Source organism: Orcinus orca, chromosome 21, assembly GCF_937001465.1.
Source record: "Orcinus orca chromosome 21, mOrcOrc1.1, whole genome shotgun sequence".
NCBI lineage: Eukaryota > Metazoa > Chordata > Mammalia > Artiodactyla > Delphinidae > Orcinus > Orcinus orca.
In genome coordinates, this window is record NC_064579.1 from 25,503,119 (window position 1) to 25,529,046 (window position 25,928).

At 37.3% G+C, this 25,928-nt stretch overlaps 1 long non-coding RNA gene across 1 annotated transcript; it reads right to left on the reverse strand.

The window, feature by feature from the left end:
• Positions 1-20,765: 20,765 nt before the first annotated feature.
• On the reverse strand, positions 20,766-25,701 carry LOC125962835 (uncharacterized). Its single transcript, XR_007474635.1, has 4 exons — positions 25,595-25,701; positions 22,185-22,399; positions 21,209-21,354; positions 20,766-21,019 (listed from the first exon to the last, which is right to left on the reverse strand). It is a non-coding gene; the product is annotated as an uncharacterized LOC125962835 (long non-coding RNA).
• Between the last annotated feature and the right edge of the window lie 227 nt (positions 25,702-25,928).

Here is a 25,928-nt window from a genome sequence, read left to right on the forward strand (position 1 = left end):
GGCGCAGTGGTTGGGAACCTGCCTGCTAATGCGACGGACACGGGTTGGAACCCTGTTCTGGGAGGATCCCACATGCCGCGGAGCGACTGGGCCCGTGAGCCACAATTACTGAGCCTGCGCATCTGGAGCCTGTGTTCCGCAACAGGAGAGGCCGCGACAGTGAGAGGCCCGCGCACCACGATGAAGAGTGGCCCCCGCTTGCCACAACTAGAGAAAGCCCTCGACCAGAAACGAAGACCCAACACAACCATGAATAAATAAATAAATTTAAAGAGGATCTATAGATTTTGGATCCTAGATGGGGTGTATGCTTGGCCAAGCTTACCATTACAAGAGTGGGATCACGTGTCTTGATTCACTTCATAGCCAGGGTTAAGAATCTGGACTCAAGAAATCAGCAAAACCCTGAACAAAATTTTCCATTTAAGAAGCGACACCTGGTGGCAGAACGAGAAACAGCACCCGCAGATTGACGAGACCCGATCTTGACAGGACTCTGGGCCTGATTTGGGACCCGGGAACCTGCCGAGGGGGAGAGAGACCCGGGAGACTCCAGTAAGCAAGTAGGAAAGCTAAAAGCTGTATCCACATTCCATAATGAATCTGGGGAACAGTTTATCCCATTTGCATGCAAATTCTCCTTTGAGGAGTGTTTCTCCAACTAATTATTAGCACTTGAGAATTTCTTTCTGTAAAGGCTACTCTAACTATGCATATGATTTAACAATAATCCAGTGAGTTTCAAAAGCAAAATAAAATGCATCCAGCTGAATGGCTTTATTAATAAAACCAGATAGAAATATTTTAAATTTATCTCATAATCAAATGTAACATTTATTTGGAGAATAATGGTAACAATTAATGATTACTTAGAAACTAACTTAGCCTTGTATTATCTATAAGGCCAAAATATTTCCTAAGCAAATGGATAAACTCTCAGAGAGAAAATGTTTAAAATGCTTAGGATAAATGCACTCGAGCTTTTTAGATTTGTTCATTTTCACATAAATCCTGCACGAGTTTTAAATCTAGAATAAAAAATCCATTTATTGAGTTACTTAAACACACTTGGCTTTGTGTTAATTCATGATATTGCTATGCAACAAAATTTTAAAATTTACCTGGAAAAATTGAAAGGTAAAGTGTTTAAAATTTTTTATAAAGATCTTTTAAACAATTTAACAGCTGATAATTGCAAACTATATACCAGGATACAAAATTCAATAATGTAAGCCCAACTCTCATGGTGTTTGCAGCTTCCCAAAGGCATGATAACTAACCAATTCACTACTGGAAATTAAAACATTGAAAAAAAGTGATACTTTTTAAAACGTGAGGTACAAGTAACTTTTATTTAAAGGAATAGAATAGTTCTGAAACTGATTCTTCAATATAGTAATTTAATCTCTATCAAAAATTCGCCATCATAGATCAACGGCACAAAAAAGGTTTATTTGAGAAATAGAATTAGAACAATTGGTTACAGGGGGAGGGAAAGTCAGGTAAAGTCCTTATTTCTTAATAATCACAGCTTTCCATGCTGATGAATTAAAGAGTTAAAAATTAAAGTCAACCTGCAGCTTAATTCTTTGTTGTGGGAAAGGGATCTGTCTTGTGCCTTTTGGATATTTTGTGGTGTCCCTGGCCTCTACCCACTAGGTGCCAGGAGCACACATCCCTTAGCCCAGTTGTGACAACCAAAAACATGTCAGATTTTGGCGAAAGTCCCCATGTGATAAAACTACCCCCGGTTGAGGACCTTTGCTTTATAGGAATAAAAGCATCTGCAATTTAAAAAGAACCTTTGAGGGTTTTGCTATTATCATCATCATCTATTAGAGATGAAAAAAAATTGAGAATGAATTAGGTGAAACAGATAATGAATAGATGTATATTATTATAAACTGAATATGGAAGATTCTAGAAAATGTAAGCCTAAGATTTCTACTACATTGTTAGTATTTTGGTGTATTTTTTCCATTTTGCACTCAGTTCCTTTGAAACTCATCCTGAGTCCTGCCCCCTGACATGGGTGAGCCAGCACGAGCATAGGCAGAAGGAGGTGATGCGTCTTCAGATCCAAAGACAATGAGCTTGTGGTGGTCCCTTTCTCCTAAAGCAGCCTTGCGCAGCTTCATTCTAACCATACGATGCTTCCCTTGTTGCCACGATGGGAATGCAAACTTGTGTGTAGGAGCCATTTAGATTACTTCTTTTTAAGGGATTGTTTATTTAGGTGTGACTTACATGCAATAAAACACACAAATGTTCTGTTTGGTCAGTTTTGACAAATATACACACCACAGAAAACAAAATACAGAACATTTCTGTCAAGCCAAAAAAGATTTCTCATGCCCTTTTCCATCCAATACCCCCTCCAGAAGCACTTTATCTGATTTCATCACCGCAAGTTAGTTCCGCTTGTTGTACTGCTTCATAAAACAGATTCATGCAATATGATCTCTTATGTGCTTGGCTTCTTTGCTTATCAAAGTGTTTTGAAAACTCACATGTGTGATTGCATATATCTGTATTGCCATCCCTCTTTATTACTAATTAGAATTCCACTGTACGGAAAGACTACAATTGGCTTATCAGCCACCCTGATGGACATGTAGGTTCTTTCCAGTTTGAGGTTATTGTGAATAAGTCTTCTGTGGACATTTGTATTCAAGTCTTTTTCTGGACGTACGTTTTTACTTCTCTTGAATAAACCCTAGGAGTGGGATTGCAAGGTCTTAGGTGAGATGAGTGTGTAATTTTATAGGAAACTGTGGTATAGTTTCCAAAGTAATTTACCATCTCAAGGGCAATACATGAGAATTCCCTCTGCTCCTGTCCTTGTCAACATTTGATATTTCCTGTAATTTTGACTTTAGCCATTCTAGTACACATGAGATGTTATTTCATTGTGGTTTTAATTTGTACTTTCTCATTTACTTACTGGCTCTTTGTACATTTTCTTGTGAAGTCCTGTTCAAGTAACTTGCCCATTTTCTATTTATAGGGCTTTCTTTTATTGACGTGCAGTTTTTTAGATACAAGTTTTCCCCACTGTCTGAAAGTAGAGCGTTCCTATGAAACCTTTCCTAAGTTGAAATGGCCTAACGTGAAGAAACAGTTATCTTAGGATATATATTGCTAACAGATGCACAGAATAGAGGAAGGTAATGCTCACAGACACAGGTGAAAACTACGGCAGCCTGATGCTGAGATGCCGAGGGTGGTTCCCAGAGAAGGAGCTTGGCAGGGCCCCTCTCGGCGCTGCCTCTGTAACGAATGCCTGCAAAACAAATGCTGAATGCCGTTTAAAATTTCTGCCTTTTTTCATAAAAGTGAAAATCCTCTTTGAATTTCTTTCATTTAGCAAAAACAGGCACTAACGCAGGTCTTTTATAACAGCGAAGTGGCGCAAAGCAGATTCGGAAAAGCGGGGATTCAAGTCCTGGTCAGATAAATGTGTCACAGATATTTTATTCTGAGTCTGTGGATTGCCTATTCCTTTATTAGTGGTGAAGAGCAGACGCGTTAAATTTTGATGAAGATGAAAGTATCCATTTTAATAGTTATTTGTGTGTGCATGTGTGTATGTATGTGTATCCTAGAAATATTTGCCTAAACTAAAGTTGTGCTGTGTTTTTCGGGAAGCCTTTTGGTTCTCAAATGTATGTTTAAGTTTCTGATCCATTTCACATTTTTTTTATACATGGAGTGAGTTAGGGGTCCAAGTTAATTTTTTATTCCATACATGTATGTAGTAGCCTGGCACCCTTTGTTTAAAAGACCATTTCCACTGAATCACTTTAGCACTTTTGTCAAAAATCAATTGGCTATATGTGTGTGTGGTTGTTGTCTTGACTCTGTTCTGCTGACCTGTGTGTCTGTCCTTACAATAAAACCACACTGCTGTGGTTACAACAGTAGGACAAGTCCTGTGATTTTGCTGCTCCTTTCCATGAATACTATTTATTACTATTCCAGATTATTTGTATTTCCATACGTACTTTACATTCACCTTGTCAACTTCTCAGAAAAATCTGCAAGGATTAGGGTTGGGAATACTTTGAATCTATAGATCAAATTGGGGAGAATTGATGTCTTAAAAGTACTTATTAGTTCTGAACTATTTATAAGAATAAATATTTATTCCTGCAAACTAGGAACATAGTGTACCTCTTCATTTATTTGGGTCTCTAATTCTTCTTAGCCAGGTATTTAGAGTAATTCTAGTTATCCATTTTTATGCTACAAAAGAGGTATGTTTTTAAACTTTTTATTTTCTAAATATTTGCTAGTATATAGAAATATAATTGATTTTTATAAATTGACTTTGTAGTCTATGATCTCAGTAAATTAATTTATGACTGTCTGTAGTTTATTTTTACTAGATTCAGGAAAGTTTTCTATATACACAAATATGTCTTCTCTGAATAATGACAGTTCTACTCATTTTCCAAGTCTATGTTTTTATTTACTACTTGCTTATTTCATTGGCTAGGACTTCCTGTACCATTGTGAATGAAATGGTGAGGGTGAATCATCCTGTCTGGTTTCTGATATTATGGGAACACCATCCATGTTTCACCTTCAAGAAAGATGCTAGCTGCAGTCTGTGAAGATTCTCTTTTTTAGACTGAGATAGGTGCTAAGATGTTTTATCATGAGGGGTGTTGAATTTTGCTAAAAGATTTTTCTACATCTATTGAGGTAATCATGGAGTTTTTCTCCTGTAGTGTGTTAACGTGGTGAATTATATTGATAATTTTCAATGCTAAACAAACTTTGCATTTCTTGGTCAAAACTTACCTGCTCATGATGTTACCTTTTTATACAGAACTACATTCAATGTGCTAATATTTTGCTATAAATTATTGCTCATATGTTTGGTGAATTTTTTTCTTGTAGTATTCTTATCCAGTTTTGATATCAGGATTATCTTAGTCTCATACAACTAGTTGGGGAGTACTATATTTTTTTGACAGAGTTTGGCATTATTTCTTATATTTTTTGGTAGAATCTACCAAGGAAGCCATTTGGGCTTGGACTATTGTGGAAAGTTTTTGTGACTATGAATTCAATTTCTTTATCTTTTTTTTTAAATTGTATCATTATTTTTTTTACATCTTTATTGGAGTATAATTGCTTTACAATGTTGTGTTAGTTTCTGCTTTATAACAAAGTGAATCAGCTATATATATACATATATACATATATCCCCATATCCCCCTCTTGCGTCTCCCTCCCACCATCCCTATCCCACCCCTCTAGGTGGTCACAAAGCGCCGAGCTGATCTCCCTGTGCTATGTGGCTGCTTCCCACTAGCCATCTATTTTACATTTGGTAGTGTATATATGTCAATGCTACTCTCTCACTTCATCCCAGCTTACCCCTATGAATTCAATTTCTTTAATAGGTACAGCTACTCAGATTTTTCTATTCTTTCTTGAATCAGTTTTGATAAATTATTTTTTTCAAGGACATTGCCCATTTCATCTAAATTTTCCCAATTTATTGTCATAATTTTTTATAGTGTCATCATGTTGTTTAAGGCTATGTGATTTCTGGAAATTTGCTTTTTTATTTTCTGATGTTTATAATTTGCATTTTCTATTTGTCTTGATCAATCTTGCTTGGAGTTAATCAACTTTATAATTTTGCAATACTTAATGTTTTGTAAAATATTTTTTAAAATTTCTATTTCCCATTTTATTGATTTCTGGTTTTATTATTACTTTTTTCTCCCATCCTTTTGGGCTTAATTTGCTCATTTTTTAGCTTCTTCAGTTGGAAGCTTAGTTTATACATTTTACATCTCTCTTCTTCCTTAAGTAAGCATTTAAAGCTCTATTTTTTTTTTCTAAGCCTGCTGTACCTGCATCCAAAATTTTTCACAGGCTGTGTTTATTGTTGGGATCAAAATATTTAATATTTCCTCTTGTGAGTTCTTTGGTTGGTGGGCTATTTAAGGTCTATTGCTTCATTTCTTAATAAAATGTTGTAATTTATTTCTAAAATAATTTAACATGATCAGAGACTATCCTTTGTGAATTCTATATTTTGAAATTTATTGAGTTGTTAAATGACTCACTATAAAATTAATATTCCATGAGCCCTTGAAACAAAAGTTGATCATACAGTAGTTGTTTGTAGTCTTCTGTAAAGTTCAAAAAGACCAAGTTGGTTGAAAGTATTGTCATTTTTGTTTACCTGTTCTACCAGGTACTGGAACAGAAGTTTTTTAAATCTCCAACTATTTTTGTGAATTCATCCTTTTTTCTTTTAGTTTTAGAAATTTGCATTTTAGTTATTTGGAGTTCCGTTATAGGTGCATGCATATTTAGGACTGTTAATCCTGTGATAACCTGATAGTCACCTGTGAGATAGACTATTCGATTTTTAAAATGGAGTTTTTATGAAAAGTGATTTTCTAACCAAATTTAATGCAAATAGTCCATGTTAACAAGACATATATAAAAAAAAACAAGACATATGAATATAATTGACATTTTGATAAATGTAACTTTTATTAATAGTTATTATATAAATTACCAGTATTTTTAAGTATAATGCCACAACAGACATCTGTACCTTTTTATTTAAAATGTGTTTCTCATAAACAACATATGCCTGTGTTTAGCCTTTTCATCCAGTCCCATAACCTCTGCCTTTCAGCAGGAGCTTTTCTTTCTTCTCTATTGATTGCTTTTATCATGGGGTTGGAAGTTCATCTCCATATGTTTCCTATTTGTCCCATCCCTTCTCTGCTTCTCTGTGTTTCTGCTACTGTCTCCATATCCTTGCATCTCCTCTGTTAATTTGTTTGCTGTCTGAACTCTCGTGACTGTGCTATCCCACCCCTGGCCTCTAGCCTGGGCCGTGCACTAAAGAGGAGAGGCAGGTGGGAGAGAGCTGGAGTGAAGCAGGTCATTCTGTAGTGAGCTCCCTCACAGTTCAACACGTCAGGCAGGCCCGCATTCAGGAGGTTAAGTTTGCCCTGTTTCCCCTCTTCTGTGTCTGTGCTAGATGCATGCCTCTTCTCAACAACTCTGCCAAGAATGAAGGCAGGTGTCAGTGTTGTTTCTCCCAACCTGAGCTGGACAGAAAATAGGTTGAAAATAGAAAATAAATTGGACTTGTGGGGCAGTCACAAAGGATGTACCATTCATGTCTTTGGCTTCCCAGAAGGCGAGGAGGAAAGCATGGGGCTGAAAAAGGTTTGAAGAAATAATGGTTGAAAATGTCCTAAACTTGGCAAAAGACATAAACCTACAGATTCAAGAAGCTGAGTGAAGCCAAACAGATAAACCACACCAATGTCCATCATTTCCAGCTTAAGAAAAGCAAAGACCAAGAAGAGATCTTGAAATCAGAAAGAGAGAAATGGCATCTTACCCACTGGGAAAAACTGTTTGGATGACTGTGGATCTTATGTCAGGAACCATGGAGGCCAGAAGGAAGTGGTGTAACATTTTCCAAGTGCTTAAAGGAAAAGATTCTGAGTCAGAATTCTATCCTGTGAAAATATTTTTCAGAAGTGTAGGGAAACCAAGATGTTCCCAGATGGAGGAAGACTCAGCACTTGTTGACAGCAGACTGACCCTAAAATTGTGACTAAACAGAAGAGGGATGATAAAAGAAAGAATCTTAGGACGTCAGGCAAGAAGAGAGAACAACTGAAAGAATAAACATAGAGTAAATATGAGTCTTTCATTCACCTTTTGACTTTTCTAAATTATTTTTAATATTTGAAGCAAAAATTATAGTATTGTCTAATGTGATTCATAATGTATATAGAGGAAATATTTAAGATACTTATATTTAAAATGAGGAAAGGTAAAGGGGTATAAAGAGAAATAATGTCTGTATATTTTACTCAAACTGGTAGAAAGTGTGACCTGATAGATGGTGATAAGCTTTGTGTGTATAATGTAACACTTAGAGCAACTACTGAAAACGTATACAGAGACATAAACTCAAATACATTATAGACAAATGAAAATCTAAAAATGTGTTCAAGAAACCCAAAAGCAGGCAAGAATAAGAAAACAGAAAATGATAAGACAGAGAGAATAAACAGAAAACATAACCATGAGATAATAAAGTCAAAATTTAAAGAAAATGCAAAAATGCTCTGCAAAAGACTCTGTGAATTGAATGGAAAACAAACAAGCAAACAAAACAAACCAGGGACTGAGAGAAAATATTTGCAAACCACATATAAGACAAAGGACTCACATCTTGAATATGTAAGGACATCTCAAAAGCTCAATGTGAAAAAGCAAAATCCAAATAGAAAGGTGGGAACAAGAATATTGTACTGAAGAAGATGGATGGCAAATAAGCATTTGAAAAGATGTTCAGCATCACCGGCTGTTAAGGAAACACTTATTAGGGCAATGATGCACTGTCACTAGGCATCTAGTAGAACAGTAACATTAAAACCAGAGCGGGAACAAACGCTGGTGAGGAGGCAAAGAAACTGCATCTTCCACACTTTGTTGGCGTGGGTGTAAAATGGCAGCCACTCTGGAAAATTGGTGGGGCAGGTTCTTAAAAGTAATAGACAGCTCCCATGTGACCAGGCAATCGCACTCTGTGGTGTGTATCCCAAAGAAATGAACACTCATGTCCACAGAAAAACCTCATAGCAGCTTTATTTTAACAGCTAAAAACTGAAACGTCAAAATTTGGTGAATGGTTAATAAGATGGTCGTAGGTTCATACCACGGAATGCCACTCAGCAATAAAGAGAAACAAACTATTGCAAGATGCTGCTTGGGTGGGTCTCAGGGCATTATGCTCAGTGGATAGCCAAAGGTTGCATACTCGATGATGTCATTCAAATAACATTCTTGAAATAACAAAATTATGGAGATGAAAAATTGGTGGTTTCCAGGATTTAGAGATGCTGAGGAAGACAACAGCTCTAAAGGGGTAGCAGGGGAGGAATCTTGTGGTTCTGGAATGGTTTTGTATGTTGAGTGCATTGGTGTGATAAAATGACATGAAACTATGCATGCATGCTGTGCCTAGGCCGCCTTCCTAGCATGGATAATGCACCGTCACATGGCGCACACTCCTTGAGGGAGACCAGGTGGAGTGTGCAAAGCACCTCACTCTACTGTCTGTGCAACTTCCTGTGAACCTGTTGTTGCTTCAAACTTAAAAAGGTAAAGGGCTATTTATAAAATAAATTTTTAAAACTACTCTCAGCTATCCAGCTGACTTTTTACACAGCGCCCCAAATTGTGACACTTTGGATAAAACAAATCATGCATTATTAAATGTCCATTTAATTTGACCCTTGTATGACTAATTTATTTGGATATTATTTTCTGGCTTTTCCTTTATATCAACTTCATGAAAAAAGTCTGGTAATGAATTACACCAATTTACAAATAAGAAGCTTAAGCAGAGAGAATCGAAGGAGCTAAGGAAATAGTGTGAAAAGACCCCACAAGAGACAGTGGGATGGGCAGAGGGCTGGTGATTTGATGGAGCATAATTTGTTCAGAGCATAGATGTGTATTGTTGGCATTTAGGCAAAATGGGGGAAACAGGAGAAAGTTATTTGCGCACAAAGAAATGGAGAGCTGGAGAAATAAATTGGGACTAGATTTTGGAAAAGCTAGTATACCAATCTAAAATCCTAGAATGCATCTGGATGAGCACAGAACAGCTACCAGGCAATGCTGGGCTGGCTGGCGTCTTAGACAGATAGTTCTGGTGTCGCTCTGTAGGGAAACACCCTTCTGCTCCCAGAGTCTGGAACGGTGGTGACAGGGCTTCAACAGGTGCAGAGAGGAGGACTCGAATCCAGATAATAATCCATGTATAGTGTGGCACTAATGTTCCTTCTCAGTGCAGAATAATTCTCTAAATGCTGGCCGACCCATCTTGACACTGAAGGGCGAAGAAGAATTGCAGAGAATGAAATGGACCACATGCAGTCAGTCCCATGGGAGCCCACAGAACTGTTTTCTCTGCCGTGATTCCGTTGTTCTCGAGGTCATGAAGCATAAGATGCAGAAATAAGGGAAACAGGGTAAACAAATGCCTACTCGATTCAGCAAACTCCCTTATCAAAACCCAGAGTAGATGTGACAGCCCGTATTTTCAGGGCAGGACGGGGTTTAATATGAACACCAACCGACCAGTGCCACATACCTACCTGGTGGCAGATATGAAAATCAGCCCATCAGTAAAGCCACTGTGGACCTTTAGCATGTTTCTATGTATGATTTCCCATAGAAAAATACATGCAAACATCTTCATCCAAATCGCTAGGGTCCATAACTGTCCTTGGGGACAACTGCCATTAATTTTACTAAACACTGGATGTCACTGTTGCAGTTTTATAATAAAAGGTAATTTATGAAAAAGAGCTTCCTAATCAATATTCTCAAAGTAGCTACAGAAACTAATTTACATCTTATATTTTTCATTGAAAAGATAGATGTATCCCCTTCAGAAAGGCTGGTTTCTTCATAGGACTTACCGTTTTTGAAGAGCAGACCAATGCATGCCATGTTCTCCACACTAGCTACGACTGACATGAATGTCCATCAGTTCTGAAGTCCCCATTCGGCCATCAGACACCAACGTAACTAGAAAGCCCACGGAGATGGGGCAAGTTGCTTTCTGTGAAATCTGAAATCTGCCACGTGATGCTCTGTTCCTGGTTGAGCACAGATTAACCCTTCTAGTCATCGTCCTCTGCTTCTAGAATTACAGTGTGGTGTTCCCTGAAATGATTGATGTGAGCTAATTGCCTGTCACTTCATGCCAGCTGAGAAAATAAGTTTGTGTCACGTTACTATAGTGACAGAAACCCAGCTGGCTGATGGAGGCAAGGTTCATCTTGCTTTCTCAGATTTGGAATCAACGTTGGTGCCGAGACTTCTTTTAAAGAATCAAGCTGTCAGAATGTGTCAGCATTTCCACATTATTTGCTATATTTGGTAATTAGCTTTCACATAGCAGAGTCCATTTGTGAGGTAAACTCTGGTAACCTGAGAGTAACCTGTGAGACAGGCTATTTGTTTTTTTAAATACAGATTTCATGAAAAGCAATTTTCTAACCAAACTTAGTGAAAATTGTCTATGTTAGCAAGACATATCAATATAATTGGCATTTGATCAATTTAACTTTTATTAATAGTTGTTATATAGGGCTTCCCTGGTGGCGCAGTGGTTGAGAGTCCACCTGCCGATGCAGGGGACGCGGGTTTGTGCCCCGGTCTGGGAAGATCCCACATGTCGCGGAGCGGCTGGGCCCGTGAGCCATGGCCACTGAGCCTGCGCGTCCGGAGCCTGTGCTCCGCAACGGGAGAGGCCCGCGTACAAAAAAAAAAAAAAAAAAAAAAAAAAAGGAATAGTTGTTATATACACTAGTGGTGTTTTTAAGTATAATGCCACAACATACATTTCATTAAAACTATGCTGAATTACATGAATCATTATTTGATAATTTAGAAAACGTTTCAATGTCTTTTAGTATCTGAGGTTCATACTACTAGCAACCATTTATAATTGAGAGACACACTTCTTCACATATAACTGGCTTTTCTCTCTCTTTTCAAAAGCACTACATACTTGACATCAAATGCACGTGTAAGACACAGTCTCTTGTTAGTCATTTACTAGCAAGAAGATAAGAAACTCATGCATAAATGGCTCCAATACCAAGCTATACATTGGTGAGGGGGATGTTTCAGGCCAAATTTCTCTAAATATATTTTTTTTAATATCTATTTTTAAAGGTGGAGTTGGGTGAGTCTTCAAAATAGTAGCATAGATCCCAGCTTTGATGGATAAGAGATAGACCTTCACAAAACATTAACCAAAAAAAAAAAAAAGAAAAACCAAAACAGCGTGAGCAAAAACACAGGAACAAGAAATTATAAGTTTTGTAGGACTATAAGAACTGATTTTGTCTCAGGTATATGGAAAAAGTAGGAAAATACTGAAGATAAGAAAGGAAAGAAAGAAACTTGTTTGTTTTTGTATTTATCTTACCATAGGAATATAAGTGAATAATAAATATTTATAACATTAATATGTGAATGCCTGAATGGCTAAATGCATACCTTTCCTTTTCTAGAAGTGAATTTTACATTTTTTCATGCCAAAATTTGAAATCAGTTCTTTCTTGATATCTGATAAAAATAAGTTGACGATTAATATGCGATGAAAATTAACTAAGATGCTTAGTTCTTTATCATCAGCAATTACTAATTATTTAGTAGCTGTTGACTACATAAGCCTACAGAATTTAAATAGAGGACTTAACTCATAATAAAGAAGCAATAATTTCATTCGGGCTCACAGCTCATAATAAAGAAGCAATAATTTCATTTGGGCTCACAAATAACTTTGAAAAAAAATAGATTGGGACTTCCCTGGTTGTCTGGTGGTTAAGACTTTGCCTTCCAATGCAAGGGGTGTGGGTTCGATCCCTGGTAGGGGAGCTAAGATCCCACATGCCTCGGGGCCAAAAAAACCAAAACATAAAACAGAAACAATATTGTAACAAATTCAATAAAGACTTTAAAAATGGTCCACATCAAAAAATCTTTAAAAAAAAGGAAAAAAATAGATTGATTTTTAAAAATGTATCTACCTGTGATAAATAATCCCACAAGACTCTCTCATTATGGAAAATGGAGTTCAACCACAGGACTCTGTTATTTTCCCACCAACACAGGAAACAAATTTTTTTTTCTTTTTAAATAATAGATTTGGACTTAAAATAATGGAAAAGCTGTAGTCCTTTTAAAACTTTATGTGAATTTTCTTTCATAATAAATGGATATCCTTCACAATACGGCGAGTACTGATTGTTAAGAGAATAAAACAGTTCTAATTAAATGGAAGTATTTTGCATTTATAAGTATGTAAATGAATCATGCATATTGCATTGAGTGTGGCTTAAGTGCACATTATACTAGGTTGAGCTGTGCATTTATCATTTTAAAATATGAATTTATTTTAATAAATCCTTAAAATTTTCATATTCAGATATAAAAAGTCTTTCTGTTTTTGTTTTAACCAGTTTTATATTTTTAAGTACCTAAGATAATGGAGAGCACTGTACCTATGACATGAGGTGAAATTTCATTGTTATTTCTTACAAAGTGTTTATTATAGCTGATTTTCATGAATAAACATTTATTTTGAGACAAAATTTGAATGAGAGAAATAAATCCCCATTTAGTCACAACCATTTTTATATAGCAAATTGCTTTTTAGTCTTCAAAATCTTTTACTAGAACCAGTATAAAATTCCAAAATTAACTTTTTTCTGAGTTTATTTTTATTTACATTTTGTACCTAGTTTGCTATTGATAATATTAATGAGAAATGAAATTAAAATGAAAAGCTAAATTAGGAGAAGAAGATTTAACAGAGTCTATAGTTAATGTGCAAAATAATTCATTCACTTTTACCGAGGTTATCCTCTTAATTTTTCTGACCCTGTCAAAAAATGATTTCAAGTTGTTGGTTGGCTTTAACCAGGCTCCCACCAAGGGTCACGTGTTTTGTTTGGGGGTTGTGTCTCCCATACACAAGCACTGGTATTTCATGCCTTAACTTGTTGAAGACATCAAGTCAGCCGTTTTTATTAACTATCCCTCATTCTGTTATGTCTGTTGACTTCCTGCTGTTATATTTTTAAACTTGTTCTTTATCACCATATTTCCTAGTTTAGACGTCAGCTTTTTAAATAGTTCATAGATGGCAGAATAGCAGGAGGCACTGACTGTCTAACTGGCCCATTTTTAGTGATACTATGTTTGACTCATTGGTCCAGGTGCTGAGAGCAAATCCCTCAGTTGTGGACTTTCAGGGATGGTGTCACCATCAAAAGAGGCAAAAACAGAAAAGGGGTCGCTGGTTACCACTGAGGAGTGTGAATGTGGGAAGAGACAAGGAACCCCAAAGAATATATTGTTATTTCATTTTATAACCATTCATACTGTTTGCCTTTTTATCACCATGTGTTTGTCTTCGTTTTGAAATTAGAAATATAAAATATTTAGTTAAATATATATTTTTCTGCCTACTGGGTTCCTCCTCCAAGTTCTTGCCAAACAGCATGCAAACCAAAATAGAATCCAAATACCTGCTTTAATACTCAAAACTGATGATTTTTTAAATGTAGATTATGTTTTGATTAATAAGGCACATTATATTTATGTTGCTGTTTCTCATCAGAAATCTAGAATTGAGCGCATGATACAGTGCAAAGAGCTTGTTTTAGGGATATGAGAGCTGTTGGAATTTCACTGTGTCAGAAAAGGCTGTGACTTTCTGTGATTCAATTTTTTGTCTCCAGACATTATTAGAATAATGTACATACCCTGATCCACGCTGAGTATTAAATTTTTAAGTGCCTTTTGCTCAGCAAACATAAATTCCTTTCTCTGTTCATGCTGAGTGATTATGTCTGCCCAAGCTTGTCAAGGGAATCTGGAGATCTGTTAAACTATGATTTCTTCTGCCAGCACTCACATAGTTCATTGATTCTCCAAATAAAATTATTCAAAAACACCTGTTTTTCCTGACACCATTTCATGTGGCTTTATTCAGCCCACCCTTAATCCATTGTTGAAGCTAGAGGTCACGCCTCTAGATGCACACAATACCTTCATTCGTTTCCCGCCCGCCCCCCCCAGCTAGGGACACTCCAAACCACATTTTATAATGTGCAAAAAAAGAGGGAGGGGACGGAGTCTCTATGGGAGTTGGTGCTAGTTATGATATTGAGGAATGTAAACACAGAATAAAACCTTTCCCCAAAAACCCCATGGAAAAGGGCCGAAAACGAGGTCTGCCTTAGTTCCATGCACAAATCTCTTTCGAATGGACATCAGGCCCCTGCAAGTAAAACTACTCTCTAAGCTGCTCCCTCAGCCCAGAGGCTGTTGTCCCTACAACTAGGACGTTGTCAGAAGACAAAGAATCAAAATGGGGACAAAAGCGGGCTGCCATTCTGGATTGCTTCGATCCCATTTGCCTTGAAAATGATGCGCATCTCAGATGGGATAGAACTTCGTTGAATAGAATGGGACAGACTAAGGGTGAGAGGAGCATCTGGAACATGAACTATCCTCTTCTTATTTTAGCCTCAGTAGCTGAGCTGCCAGTGTGCAAAATCATCATAAACAGAATAAAACTTCAAGTTAGTGAACAGAGAAGAAAGCTGTGACCTCCCAGCCAATGTTAAAGGCATAATTTGATGGTTAACAACTCTGGAGGGAGAGGAGCAAAGTCATCTGATTTAGAAAATGTGGAGCATGACATTCCGAGGGAAAACATTCCAGTGAAATATTTGGATATGTTGCTTCTAAGTTGAATATTCTTATTAGTATTTTGACTGTTTGGCTCCAAATGGCATTTGTTTCCTTGTGTTTTAATATCCAATTTCGCAAGCTTTTGTCGTGATTACATTAGATGATTCTATTTGTTACAAGAAAAACTTTGGGAAATATCAGTAGAAATGGAAAAATAAAAAATAATTTTTAATGACACTGGGGAGGTAAAATGGGCCACATCAGTTTGAATATATTTCGTGTAGAAAAATGATTTAAAATTCTGAATGATCCTTTCCGGATGCACAGTGATCAAAGTGGGATAGAATTCCACGAGGTGCTCAGTTTTTCGAAATAATGCCACATTACCTGGGCGCATGTAAATCCCATTCCTGTTAATGCTGAAATCCTGCCCTGGTATCTCCTTTAGATGTGAGAATTTAGCAATTTGTGATTGCTTCTGCACTGGAAGGAAAGTTCCTAATAATGGATATGTCAACCTTTTTGAGAGGAAAACCTCTTTTTGCATTTCACAAAAGCAGCATAAGATCAAGGAAAATGCCTCTCTAATTAAAACTGATGATAATTACATAGACAGGGCACAGTGGTAGCTCTGCTCAACATCTGTTGCTTGATCAGGATGGAGGAGACGTATACTCTCCTGTCTCAGGTCAAACAGCAGGGCACTCCAGCATTATGTGCTGCATTACAGAATTCCAGTCGGGAGAAGTGGCCTTACTCACAGGTTCTGCTAGTAAGAGAGAAATGGACGCACCTCGTCCTGTGCTGACTCTATAACCCCCTCCTGAATCCCTCAGTGCCTTTAAGTTTTGAGCAGTGAGCTTGCCGTGGGAAGAATGGATTAGAACATTTACACACATCATTCTCCACTGAACTCTCAGCTGAGGCAATCACTTCCCTAAAAATTATTTGAACTAGTTTTTAAAAAGTGAATAAAATGAAAATAGGAGTTAAAACACTGCTCTCAAATATTAATTACCTCTTTATCCAAAATACCACTTGGAACCTTTCAGATAAACCCTTAAATCTAACCATTTAGTTTGCCTGAATGGAATCATGTAAGTGTGAGGTCCTCATATGAACCCATCCAAGAACTATACATGCTTCAGTGAAACATTATTTCTGCTTTTGTATTATAACAAGGTCTACAGTCACCGTCTCAGAGAAAGCTCGAATTTCTTTTCTCTGAACTGATTTATGCTTCCTAATTTGAATGGAAACTGTAAAATAGAGGTTTAGAAGCCCTGGAAACAGTGGAATGGGTTTTGAAAGAAAAAAAATTCCAAAGTGCAGTGAGATTCTTAGGCAGAAGGAATCATGGCAGATCTGTTTGATTTTCCTGCTTGACACAGGGACCAACGTGAGGAGCCAGCGTTTGCAGTCGAGACTGGTGTGCAAAGCACAGAAAGCCGCGGAGGGCAGTGTGGGCAGGTGGGGAGGTGACGGAGGGAGGGCAGGACACGAGGCGAAAGCCCAGTTAGGGAGGCAAGAGCTCCACCGAAGAGCCCGCCTCCGGAATTGCAGCTGGCGGGCCAGGCAAACTGCAGGAGGCAGGCTGCTTTCCACCATCGCTGTTTATGGGCTGTGAACCCTGCTGATTGGCACTATGTTGATTAGCTCCACATGTTTCCTGGACACGTGGTGGGGCCTTGGTTTTCTGCCACGTGACTTCATGAAGAAGACAGCGCTGTCCAAGATCAGTACCTAAGTAGGGCGGCAGAAAAAAAGACAGAGCACAGAGGAGGTGAATAAGGAGAGAGGACTTCCAGTGCACAGGACTCTGGGAAGAGGAGAATGGCCCCAGGACGGGCTGTATTTGTGGTGAGACAGACTGTGTGTGTTGGGATATGGCGTGGGCGAGCTGGGTAGTTGGAATTAGAAAGAGCACTAGGTGATTGTTCAAGTAAAGCCAAGGCATGGGAAGAGTTAGCCACGAAGCCTCGAGAATCTGGAGACATCAAGAAGGTGGAACGTGACCTAGAGTCCCTGCCCATAGGAAAGTGACACAGGATTAACAGCTGCCCCAGGACAGACCTGGAAAAGAGTCATGCAAGGGTCTTGGAGGCTCATGATGGAGAAGGTTGCCCCAGGTTTGAGTGAGTGCTTTACCATTGGAAGGGAAAACACACCTGGCGAATTTATGCTCGTTTCTGTTTCAGTGGTGGAAGCAGCACTCACCAAGCTGTGAGAGCCCATCCATAGATGCTGAGTGGGGACGAGTCAGATTCTCCCATAATCCTGTTCAACCGACAGGATATAAACTGGTCTGTGTCTTGTCTCTGAAATGTGCTTAATTCCTCTCTCCTTCTGGGAGATCATTCCTGTGGCCCTGAATTGTCCATGAGGTCCTTTTCACCTCTCTTTGAATCATAGGAGCAGTATTTTCAGGAGGATAGATAGTGTTTATCAATTCCCAGGTATGTTTTCTGCAAATATGCTGCCTCAAGCTCCTACTTCAAATGATCTGTGACTTGTGGTAGATCCCATGCGAGCAGATTCTCTTTCCTAGAGAAAAATGTAAGTTGCCTGCCTCATACTTCTTCGGGTCCACTTGTATATGGAAGTAAACAACAGAAGAGAACAAAAAAGTTCTGAAGGGAATACATTTCTAAAGAGAAATTGAAAGCAAACCCTATTCTAATACCCAAACAAAACAACGTTTAACTTTTCCTTTTGTTATGTGAAGTTTCTCTCTGCTTCTATGGTGATGCAATAAAAGCAAATTCAGTTCACGTGGTTCATTAATATTAACTGAAGTCGTCAACCCCATCCAGACTTACTCATTCACGGTAATGTTTCAAGGAAGTTCTCAGAAAGGCTTCTTCTGTCCAGCGTTCACAGGCTCCAGACACTTCTTCTCAAGTTTAGCTCCAATCTGTCTATTTATTTCTACATCAGGAACCAAGGCAGACACATAGACATGGAGATGGGATCCTCACACAAGAGTTTGACTTAAAGCCAGTGTAGACCCCAAAGGAGAGGAGAAAAGAATTCTAACCTGTTGAACTCAACAACTAATCACTAAAATGGGATTTTTGTTCACCTAAACATATGCCCCTCAGAAGCCCATAGGTATTGGCAACACTTCCCCATTCTACAGATTACACACTAGAAGCTCCCGGAGTTCTGGATTAAAGTATAAATGTTCCCGAAGCCCATGCTTTCCCTTCTCTAACCCACACCAATTGGTCTGTAGGGGAGAATCACACACATTAGTAGGCCGTCCCCCACAAAGGTCCACAGCAGAGGGCCAGCTCTTCCAGGCCCGTTTCTTTGTATAGGAACCCAGAGAAATAGCACCTCACGGAGAGCAGATTCAGGAAGGTCTCTTGGGGAAGTGGGTATTTAATCTGAATCCTAAAGGGTGAGAAGAAGTTCTACAGGGGATGGTAGGGAGATAGTGGGAGAGGAGGAAGTAAAGTGTCTTGAATTGAGTGACCATATTAGGCACCAATTTGCAAGTAAGAGATGGAAGTCCTATTAGAAGACTTTAAGCAGTAAAGTGTATTTGGAATGAATAGCGTGGTGAAATGAGGTTTTTATCAACTAAAACTGAGGGCGTATTCAATGATCTTAGGCAAGTGGGCCTGGACTTAATCACTTTGCTTTTTAATGTAATTTTAGGCAAGTCACTTAACCGCTTTGAGCCTGATTATCCCATCACTTCATCATAAAATGGGGTTAATAATACAAAACTAGAACATCATACTGGTGTTGAACATGGCAATGTGTGAAAACAGCTTGCAAGGTGCTTTCAAATATCAGTTGCTTTTCTTGATAACCTTTCCGGTTGTAGGAAACTATAGAAAAGTTTTAAGAAACATTAAATTGAAAAGAATAGAAAACCCTAGTCTTTGATATGTTGAGATAACAGGGAAGAAAAACCCAGGCAAAGGATGTGATGTTTCTAATATGAAGACAAGAGAAAAAACTCAGCCTGACCCTAGAAAACCTTTCCAAAGGGATTTCATGAGACACAACCCATGTTTTCAGGTACATGAAATTATCTATGGACTAATAGTTATTTATAATGGTGTTACGTTACCTGTGAGATGGTGTAAGTGGCAAAATGTAAGTTTCCAGGGGGTAGTTTTGTTGCCATTTTTTCATAGCCTCTGGTTCCACTAGCATTAATCTCCTATTTCACAATATGTATCTCAGTAGCGAGGAAAATATCATTTTTCTCTTTCTTTACATTATGATGAAATTCTATTGTTTACTTAAATATATTTTATGTCAATGCTTCTTTCTAGCTGGCTTCCTAAATGTTTTTTTCGTATTTGGTAACTTCAATCCCATCTGCTGAAAAATTCTATTTTCACAAAACACTGTATCAAAAATTTTACATCCGTTTCTTTTTTAACAATGCTATTTTGACTAAAAATTTTCACCCATAACTTTATTTTAAGGGAAAGAAGTCATTTTTTTCTTTTTTCTTTACAGCATAAAGGAAGAGATAAAAGTTTCATCATAGAAGCACACAAAAGCATTGTCAAATGACCAAAAGTAAATGATAGCTGAAAGTGATTTGCTGGGTTTTTAGCTACTTTAAAACAGACAATTTCTACAATAGATTTGAATATAGGGTGTCTTGTGATTATGTTACTTCAACAAAATCTGCTAAGTGGGCGTTGCAAGAAGATGGCTCAATGTCCGTGTGGAATTAAAAAGTATGCACTAGGAATATACTTCTGGATGTGATCATTAGATCATGTGCAAAACCACAGGACTGAGGGCACTACTAAGAGAGCGAGTGTAGATGGAAAAAATAGAGAACATGATATACATCCACACCACTTTATGTCATAGTTACGTGTAATTACAGTGTTCTTTCATGTTCGTTGCTATGCAGTACTTGGTTGTGTGAAAATATCGCAATTGATTTATCCATTTTATTATTGATAGGCATTTTGATTTCTTCCAGTATGTTTCAAAAACAATACAGTTAAAACCATTCTTGGCCCTGTAACCTGGTGCTCACATATGCATACAGCATATGCACATATGTAGTGCACATATGTACTAGTTTCTCCAGGGCATATGCACTGGAGGGAAATGCTGGGTCATAGAATATTTAAAATCTTAATATAATATATAATCTTAATAACTTCAAGATACAGGTAGAGAATTATGTTTCTACCATTGCAAAACTCAAAAGGAAAGTATGAAAACATAGTTATTTTAATCAAAGTTGGGGTAAATTCGGCAGCAGAATTAACTTAGGGTCCTGTGTGGCTTACCTGCATCCCCCTCTGGGTGAGCATTTGTACATTTCACTGACAACACAGGAAACAGATGTGATCAGAGGTGTCCTCCTAGACTTCATATTTCTAATGTATGGCATGCTCACCATATCATCATATTATATGTTATACATTATTATATTACATATTGTTGTATTATGCATGGGAGTCTTACTTATGGCCACCATGAGAAGTCTTCTTAATTCCAATTCCTTAAAGTTTCCAAGCCTAGACTCACGTCATCTGAGAATGACAGTTTTATTCTTCCTTTCTCCGCTGTACGTTTTGCTGCTGTGTTTGTTCTCCTTGGCTTTGTGCGCTGGCTAGAAACTGCAGCACGGTTTCTCAGAAGGTCCTCCTTAGCATCTGAAGATGTTAGATTCCACTTGTCATCATTCAGTTAAAAATACTTTCTGTAGCCAACTATGTATGTTTGATAGCTGGAATGTTTAGAAGCATATTTTTATAATTTCAAAACATTTGAAACTTTTCCAGGATTTTTAAAAAAGCTAGTTTAATTGCTGATAATTAAGCAAGTGGATTCTTTCCTTTGTCTAAGTCTAAATAGGAGCCCAGTTAAAAGAGTTATGGAAAAGGAATTGGGTATATAAGTTCCTAAAATATTATACCTGAACTAGAACGTAAGAGGCTGTTTCATTAGCATCCTGGTTTGGGGTTTGTTTGTCTTTGTTTTTCCTGGACGCTGGGCCTTGTTTATAGGTTACGTCCGTATCACCTGCATCCAGAATTTGTACTTAGGAAAGTCAGTAACATTCTGTGAATTTAAGAGGAACCAGAAATACTGTTTCATAATGATTGAAGGTCACCCTAGGTTCAATTTTTTTATTTAAGCCAAATATTTACTATGTTAAATGCCAGCAATATGGTACACTCTTTAACCCCCAACAATAATTTCTTTCAAAAGGCTAATATTTCATAGAAGTAAATAAATAGGGAAAAGAGATTTTAAGACCTGCTATGAATATATTCTCTTAATTATTTTTGGAACCATTTTAAAACAAGATTAAACTATTAGATGAGTATCACTAAACAGCTATAACTATAAATCTGGAAAGCTGTGCTTCCAAAAATAACGATACTTAATTGTTTAGTTATTTTCTTCTTCCTCTCTGTTTCTGGTGATACATTAAGAATATAATGTAACTGTTTTAAAGAAAGGAAGAGGGCTGTTCTTCTCATTGCAAGTTCTGTAAGCAAAAACTAAAAGGAAAACAAAAAGGAAAACCAGAAATACAAACTCACAAGTAAACTTAGTAATGATATGGAGCTAAACTCAGGAAAGGATTAAAATCAGGAGTAAAATCAAGGAAGATACACGATTCTATAAAAAATATGGTTTCTAATATACTTTCAGAGATGTTAACTAACTTGAATACATTCTATTTCCAAAGAATAACCTTTTCCCTGGGTCCCTAGTAAACTATAATTTCCCAGGATGAGATAGTGTTCCTTGCTTTGGAAAAATTCACATTATTTTTAGGTTGAAAGTAATAAAAAAGGTTTCCTCTATGACTCTCCATGCACTCTTCAAGCTACTATGAAAACAGGGGAAAAGGAAAAATCAAAATGAGAATTTTAACTGACCTGTTTTTTAAAACTTAAACCTCATGTTTCTTAAAAAATTCAATTTGGTCCATAATTTTTCAGTTATATGACATCTGGTGCTGGTCTTCTTTTTCAAACACAAGGAATATAGCTAAGTCTTGAGGAAAGACGGCCCTTCTTGGTTTTCTCCATCATCACCACTGGCACTGATCCACTCTCCCTTAGTAGAAGGTGTAATCGTGGAGTTGAGTACTCTGGAAAATGATAGAAAGAAGAAATAACCCTGACATCAGGTGGGAAAGTAGCATGGTATATTGATGTATTTATTTTATTTTTTATTGAAGTATAGTTGATTTACAATGTTTTATTAATTTCTGCTGTATAGCAAAGTAATTCAGTTACACATATGCATATTCTTTTTCATGTTCTTTTCCATTATGGTTTATCACAGGATATTGAATATAGTTCCCTGTGCTATACAGTAGGACCTTGTTGTTTATCCTTCCAATATATAATAATTGCATCTGCTAATCCCAAACTCCATCTCTCCCCGCCCCTTGGCAACCGCAAATCTCTTCTCTATGTCCCTGAGTCTGTTTCTGTTTCATAGACAGGTTCATTTGTGTCATATTTTAGATTCCATATATAAATGATATCATATGGTATTTGTCATTCTCTTTCTGGGTTACTTCATTAAGTATGATAATCTCTAGTTGCAACCATGTTGCTGCAAATGGCATTATTTTGTCCTTTTTTATGGTGGAGTAGTATTCCATTGTATATATGTACCACATCTTTATCCATTCATCTGTTGATGGACATTTAGGTTGTTTCCATGTCTTAGCTATTGTGAATGGTGCTGCTATGAACATAAGGGTACTTGTATCTTTTTGGATTAGAGTTTTGTCTGGATATATGCCCAGGAGTGGGATTGCTGGATCATATGGTAATTCTATTTTTAGTTTTCTGAGGAACCTCTATACTGTTTTCCATTGTGACTGCACCAACTTACATTCCCACCAACAGTGTAGGAGGATTCCCTTTTCTCCACACCTTCTCCAGCATTTGTTATCTGTAGAATTTTTAATGATGGCCATTCTGACCAGTGTGAGGTGGTACCTCATTGTAGTTTTGATTTGCATTTCTCTAATAATTAGCGATGTTGAGCATCTTTTCATGCGCCTATTGGCCATTTGTATTTCTTCTTTGGAGAAAAGTTTATTTTGGTCTTCTGCCCATTTTTTGATTGAGTTGTTTGTTTTTTTGTTGTTGAGTTGTATGAGCTATTTGTATATTTTGGAAATTAAGCCAATATATCCATAATAGTTGAACAGACAAGTGAGAGCAACAATGAATATTAGTGTATTGATTTAAATATCCTTGAGGACTACCTATACATGCTCTAAAATTGAGATGTAAAAATGGTAGGCATCATTTTCTATCATAATTATGAGGCTGCTTGTGGCACCAGTAGCCTGATTTTTCCTGGATTCTTTATCAAAACATTAAACACCTACTTCTCTTTGTCCTGGTACCATCTATCCAGCTATCTCTGTCTTCATAGAATAAGTAGAGACCTACCCATCTCATAGACCTGACCTACAGTCTGGATTGGCTCTTATTATTTTCTGGAACATACCATCACATAAATGTATCTGCGTAAACACACATTTGATCTGATCTTTCATGTGATTAGAAGATACTGAATTTCACTGCTTTGTGGTCCTTGCGTCAGCCCACTTATATGTTGTGGGTTTCTATTTCCACAGTTCTCTTAAATTTCCTCCTGTGAATATTGTGATAGTCTTTGGCAGGAATCAATAAAAGCTCTCAAAAAGAAACTGGCTAGAAAAAAACAAGATACAGATCACAAAAAAGTGCCCCACTGGATTAAGGCACGAGTTTGCTTGACCAGTGTTCTGCTTCTGATGGTGGCATCCAGCCAGAGCCTGAAATGGGAGTCATCCTACTGACTTTTCACATTATGATAATGAGACCAGGGTCCCCCCAGATGCCAAAGCGACCCATTTTTTTATGGACCAGCTCAAACGTCAGTTCCTCTACTAAACTACTTTCAATCCATAGTTCTACAGATTAAAAAAATATAGAAAGCACTTTAGAGAACTGCCTGAGTGACGAAGTCATTGTAATATTTAAACAATGCATCACAATCACTTTTACGATGTGACATGCTGTGTGAAAATAAACATCGGTGGGAATTATTACAATGCGTCATTAGGATTCCTGTTGAGTCGTCACTCAGAAACTTGTGGTTTCTGAAAAGAATACGGTTTTCACATACAATCAATTTTTCTATGGTTTGACAGACAGCATCAATAGCTACCAACTGTTCAGCAGAGCAAAAACCACCAGACTGCTGGCTCTCTGTACAGATCCTCTGGGTTCAAAATAATATTTTTAACCCCATGTTTTATAAATTCCTACTTTATACCTTTTCCCCATAATAACCAATATGAATTACAGAGAACAAAGTCTAACTCTGTGTTTGATACCAGGGCTGCCACAAAAGAAGCCCCCGTGCTGTCCAGCTGTGATGGCCTATGATAATTCCACAATTCCGCGACGTGGTTCGGTCCCTTAAAAACTTATATTTAGGGCTTCCCTTGTGGTGCAGTGGTTAAGAATCCGCCTCCCAATGCAGGGGACACAGGTTCGAGCCCTAGTCCGGGAAGATCCCATATGGCGCAGAGCAACTAAGCCCTTGCGCCACAACTACTGAGCCCACATGCCACAACTACCGAAGCCTGCACGCCTAGAGCCCGTGCTCCGCAACAAGAGAAGCCACTGCAATGAGAAGCCCGCGCACCGCAACGAAGAGTAGCCCCTGCACGCTGCAACTAGAGAAAGCCTGCGTGCAGCAACGAGGACCCAAAGCAGCCAAAAATAAATAAATTAATTAATTAAAAAAACATACTTAATTACATTTTCATAATTTTCAGAGTTCAGCTTAGGACATTTATCCTGTTTGTATAGCTGAAAAACTACATTTGTAAGTATTTAATTAGAATACTTCATTCATTTTCTTAGTGCATCTAAAAATCTTCTAAGATTATTTAGGAAAATAATCATATATATAATGAATCCATACAAAAAATATCTATGGTCACAGCTTAAGGTGATATGTAAAGACTCATCTCCTGTGATTTGAGTATAATGAGAATTATAGGTTTACACAGGTCACCCTAGGCAACTTTACTTTTTTAGTTTTTCAGAGGTTAATAGATTTTGTCTAGAGCTACAAGATTACCTTGCTGATTTTTTTATACTGTTTTTCTAGATGGTCATAGTTCTCAAAGATAAACTGGCTAGAAGCACATTAAGTTCTAAGAAAATTTTGAAAAAGTATACAAATAAATTAGCATTTATTATTAATTACACTAGCAAAAATGACCATATTAAAAATAATACAATATACAAAGACCACTTACATTTCTTACCACCATAAATTTAGCTTCTTTACAAAGCACCTAAATGTTAGAAGTGCCTGAGAGGACAAGATGATTTTGGTTCAGTATTAAAATTCATTCATTCTGCTTTACATTGACATTTGTAATATACATCCTCTGTATGTAATGAGATGGTTCCATAAATATCATAATTCATTGTAACAGCAAATTTACTCTTCAGTTTTCTCTCATATTTCAACAGTTAGTGTCTAACAAAATTAGCCTTAGCAACATCACAGAGTCTTGAGTCAGTTCTAGAATTTCTGTGTGAAACAACAAAGCAGTCAGAATGTTGTCAAGGTCACGAGCAGCATGA